A 6,001-nucleotide genomic window follows, 5' to 3' on the forward strand; every position below is an offset into this window, starting at 1 on the left:
CTAAATGACACAAACAAAACGAATATGTCAGTCAAACTTTCCATTCCGGTGTAAGTGGGAAAAATCTGCAAAGTGAAACAGTGAACAGCACTGATTTCATTCATATTGATATACAGTATGTGGTTAATATGACTGAATTAATTACATGATATGCAGATACGTGTATTGATTGACAGCCCAAAATGTTGAGGATGTTCATGTGTTCTGGTTGGATCATCTGGACGACACTGATGATATTTCCCCTATGATTTCTGCTGGATTAATTACTTTTAATGGTGATGAATGAATATTCAAAGGCCTCTTATATGTGAATCGCATCATAGAAACAGTGTGAAATAGTAGCAGAAAAACATCTGGCAAATATTCTAGTCACAGATTTCAGATCAGTGTAGTTTCACATGAGCTTTAGTAAATCGCATTATCATTTACATTTATTTATTGCATATTTAGGTGGCGTAATTACAGTGTTAATTTATGTGTAACAGCCTAGTGTGGCTTTAATAAAAAACAACAGCAATAAGATAAAATATAAAAAGTATCAATAATTAGACACATTTATGATATTATAATTATTTATCAAAATTACTAAATATAAAATATTTAATTATTTTTAAAAAATGAAATACAGGATTTAAAAAAATATATATTTCAAATTCAAATTACAAATACAAAATCTTAACTCTGCTAATGCGTGGTCACAGGTTTGCAAATATTGACTATTTTAAAATTATATTATATAATACAACTTTACAATCATACAATTATATATAGGCTACTGCTGTAAAGAAAAATGCAAAAATATATTAAATAATAAAATGCATTTTTATTATTAGGTTACTGCTGTAAAGAAAAAGTCAAAAATAACAAAACAATAAAAAAACAATAAAAAACAATATAAAGTTTAATTTTTTTATTTTTTTTCCAAAAAGTTTTCATTAGTTTCATTAGTGAACTAACATGAACACAATGAATGGCTGGACGTTCATTTACTAACATTAACAAAGATGAATAAATACTGTAACAATGCATTGCTCATTGTTAGTTCATGTTAGTTAATACATTAAATAATGTTAACAAATGAGACCTTATTGTAAAGTGTCAAATTTTTTTTCATTTAGATGTAATATTTGTTTGTGCATTATGTTTAAAGTAATGGTGAAGCGAAGACTTTCACCTGCTAAGAGTCTCACCGGAGCTCTAATGACTTCAGCCATTATTAGAAGAAAGACTCTTTCACCTCATTAGTCAGTTTGTTTTCCTAATGAGGAGTTTGGTGGCGGCGTGGGGTCAGACGACGACAGACGAAACACAAACCTTCATCGGTCAGGCCGTGACCTCAACACAACAGACGACACAAACATCGATTCAAACACAGATCTTTAAAGGGATAGTTCACCCAAAACTGAAAATTAGCCCATGATTTACTCACCCTCAAGTCATGCTAGGTGTAAATGACATTCTTCTTTCAGACAAAAACAAACAAGAGTTATATTAATAAATGTCCTGGCTCTTTGTAATGGCAGTGAATGGATGTATATTTTTTGAAGTCCATAAAAGTGCATCTATCCATCATAAAAGTGCTCCACACTGCTCCGGGGGGTTAATAAAGGCCTTATGAAGTGAAGCCATGTGTTTGTGTAAGAAAAAAAAACTTTATAAAGTAAAATAACTAGCTTCCGGCCAAACAAATTTTTTTTAAACAACGCATGGCTTCGCTTCAGAAGGCCTTAACCCCCCGGAGCAGTGTGGAGCACTTTTATGATGGATAGATGCACTTTTATGACGGATAGATGCACTTTTATGGACTTACATGAAAAATATACATGCATTCACTGCCATTACAAAGAGCCAAGATATTTATTAATATAACTCTGATTGTATTCGTCTGAAAGAAGAATGTCATATACACCTAGGATGACTTGAGGGTGAATGAATCATTGGCTAATTATCTGGGTGAGTTCAAGACAGGAGGTGCTCTAATCTTAATCTCACACACTAAACCACACAGACATGAAGCCTGTTAACCTGCTCATCTTCAACCCGCTCTCTGACTTCTTCCCTATGACGCAGTCGTCTCACACTCACTGCAAGCGTTTGTTTACTCGCGTATTTGTTAGATTGTTTGTTTGATAGCAGATGTCGGCACGCTGACTTTTGAACTTTTGAGTTTTGTCACGGCTTGTCATCATGTCTGTGGGAAACCAGAAACGACATGGTTATTAAAAACTAAAAATAAGATACAAGGACTGTCAGGGAAAAAAGTCGACCACCAAATCATGTCAGCCCAAGCAATGATTATTATAGAACAGGACAACCTCACAAACAACATGATCAGGTTAAAAAAATTAATTGAATAAATAAATTATATATATATATATATATATATATATATATATATATATATATATATATATATATATGAACATTTTCATAAAATAAATAAATAGATACATTATATATATAATTTATTTATTTTATGAATTAATTTTGTTTTTATTTTATTTTCTGTTAATGTGCCAAAAAAGTATATAATATAATAGTATTACTTACATTTAACTAACATTTTAAACAGTAATTATTTTTTTAAGATAGTTATTTATTCTTGTCAATTTGAAAACTGAATTATTAATTTAGTTGATTGGTACTTTTAACTACAGTACATTATATGAAAAATACAATATAATAAAGAGAAAAAATAAAGATAGTAAAATTACAAATTTATTATTTTCCATTCAATTGTGCATAACTAATTAAATATATAAATTGTATTAGTACAAAATATATTATATAATCGGCCTATATACTCTTCATTACATTTTCAACATGATTTAAATAGTTTTAAAGATCGAAATCATATTAATTGATTGGTACCTTTAACTACATTACATGCAAAATACTTTATAAATAAGCTAATAATACAGATAATACAAATAATTAAAAAAATAAAACATTGAATTATATCTATATTTTATAAAATTATATTCAATTGTGCAATATAGAATTAAATCAATATAATTCTTAGTTACATTTAACTACCATTTTAATCATGAATTAAATACCGTTTTAAAACCTTTTTTTATTTATTTTTTGCTGTGTTTTGTTTTGTTTTTGTATATTTGAATACCAAAACCTCAGCCCATCTGACTACCGATAGTTTCAATGCAGTAGCTAATACTTGTTTTTTTTGCAGAAACACAACTACAACTAACTTACATGTAAAAAGCCCAAATGAGTGATGGACTATCGTGGCCTCCCTCATTTTAACAAAAACAGAGGCATCTGAACACTAAATACATTATTAAAAAAGTTTCCAAGACAGTTCTAACGACACATTCATCATTTCGCTTAAATGCATTTGATCTCCTCAATCACATTTCCGTTTCCTCTCTCTTTCGCTTTTGTTCATCCTCATGTTTCCCAAACTAAGATATTATTCAGATGTGATACTGGGATCTTTCATTTCCAGAGCAGAACAATTGAATTAAAGGGGTGATGAACTGAGAAATAAAATTTTCCTTGAGCTTTTGACATCTAAGAGGTCACCATATTATAAGAATATCCTGTAAGTTTCAGAACTGAAAACGTCCTTGTTAGTCCAATAAATGCTTTTATTGACACCAGGCTCAGCAAACGACTCGTTTTTCAAACTGGGGAACTATGACGTCAAAGAGGATAAAACAGCATCCCCGCAGAAGAAGATCAACGCCTACTTCAACACGGCCGGTTTAGCCCCGCCCACCGATTCGCGCATTACAGGCATAGCTAAATAACATAGGCCTACCTCGTGATGACAAACCGGATCGAGCTACCGAGCAGTAAACATGCCGTTTACTAAATATTGTGCAGTGCCTGGTGGTGGAAGAAGACAGTCGCTGCATAAGCTTCCTCTGGATTCCAATAGGAATGCATGGTTAAAATTTATTTTTAATGAGTTTCCAGCTGATGTGGGTAAAACATTGTCCGTTTGTTCGCTTCATTTCGCCGAGGACTGTTTTGTAAACAAGACACAGGTCGAGACAGGATTTGCAGACCGATTAAGATTGAAAAACGGTGCTGTGCCTTCTATATTGGATCCGACAGGAATGGTGCAACACACTTATGTGAGTAAAATTTCTATAAAAACATTAAAGATAGCCTACATTAGAAGTAGCATAAACAATTAACAATAACTTACCACGCTGTCACAGGCTGAAGTATCCGTTGTATTTGAGGTGTTGTTGGTTCATTGTCCTGCGATTCGGAATCGGACTCTGGGTCGAACATGTATGGGCGAATCATTCCGGTTGCCATTTTACAACATTGGAAGTTTTCAAAACAATTTCCCCCATGTGCACTGACGAGTGAGTTGAAACTCATTATTATGCAAAACTGTTATCCACTCACAGCAGTGGGCGTTTACTTCCAAGTCTTCAATGCGAGACGCCCATAAAAACCGAGCGTTTTTGAGCTAGGCTCAAAACTAGGGTAGAAAATAGCCTATTACTTATTCATTTTGATGTTTTTCAATGTAAAAACCAAGCGAACGTCATAAGTTGACCTCAGACAACAATATAATTTTAAAAAAAAAGCCACTTCATGACCCCTTTAAATGAAATAAAATCAATGGATTCCAGTCGAGCAGCGCGTTTGAACAAAATGGCCGCCCTCGCTTAAGTTGCTTTGACAAATACCTCTTTATCTACATATTACATTTATTGGAACGTTGATGTATTTCCTTTCCCCATTACGCTCTTATTTAGAAAAAAAAATCCTCTTGCGGAAGATAAAAGTCCCTCACAGATGAGCTCGACTATTCGTCTTAAACTCTGTGTGAAGAGAAATCAAACAGAGGTCGCAGCTTTACCCGATAGATACGTTACTCTCTCCCGCCAGACGAACCCGAGCTCCACAAACACAAGCAGTCAGCGAGAGTTAAGCTCAAATGAACAAGGAATCGTTTCTGAAAGCCGGCAAATCATAAAGAATGGAGGAGCCTCTGGCCGGGCGGGAAATAAACCCACAGTTAGCGCGTTCCCGGCTAGTTCTCCTAAACACGAATGTTGAGTCTTTATTCACTCAGCCTCGTGTGTTTTGAAAGTGTTTTGTGCTTGTTGCGACGTAATTGACTGAGTCTTTCTTCACCACGTCTTTCCTCGTGGCCGTGTGTCATGTTTAAAACTCATAAATACAGTCATCTGTACAGCAGAGACAGCAAAAGCCCATTTGTCTGTGAATTCATAATACATGTTGTGTGGTAAAGATCTATATATACCAGCCGTTGGCACGATTCTGTCACTCTTCTTCATGTATAATCTCTCGTCCGGTTCACAAATGTCTTTTCATGGCTGTTCACAGGGTCCTAAGTAATAAACATGCATTTAATGAATGCTAAAATGATAACTCAAGTGAATCAAATCCAAGCTAGTGGTCCTTCATCTTATCCTCCTTTCTGGTCTTTTCCGCGACGCCTCGAGACGTTCATTTTTGGTCAAAAAGTTGTATCTTAAATGTATAGCCTACAACCAATATAAAACATTCTGAAACATTGTTAAAATAGCGAAAAATTTAGCTTAAAAAAATCACTGTCGTAATTTTTACGACAAAAAGCCAAACGCAATGAACGTTTCAGTTGAAATTTTAATAAAATCTGTGCATTTAAATACAATATTAAATAAAAAGCACAGTGAAAATTTTGACGTGGTAAAGATGTTTTAAAACCTTGCAAGAGGATGTGCTGACAACATTATAACTTTCTGCAACGTTACAAAAAAATGTAATTAATAAACCTAACAAACTTATGCATTTAAGTTAGTGCTGTCAAATCGTTTAATCACATCTAACATAAAAGTTTTTGAGGAACTAATTTAAAAACATGGCAACAAGCCAAACACCTTAGAAATCACCTAGTAACACCTTAGCAGGTACTTTTAACACCCTAGCAACTGAATATCAATGCCCTGACAACTATGAACACCCTAGCAACATATTAACCGCAACGTAGCAGTTACACCCTAGCAACGAC

This window comes from Siphateles boraxobius, unplaced genomic scaffold, assembly GCF_051911475.1.
Source record: "Siphateles boraxobius isolate OS27281-9 unplaced genomic scaffold, OSU_SipBor_1 13, whole genome shotgun sequence".
Taxonomy (NCBI): domain Eukaryota; kingdom Metazoa; phylum Chordata; class Actinopteri; order Cypriniformes; family Leuciscidae; genus Siphateles; species Siphateles boraxobius.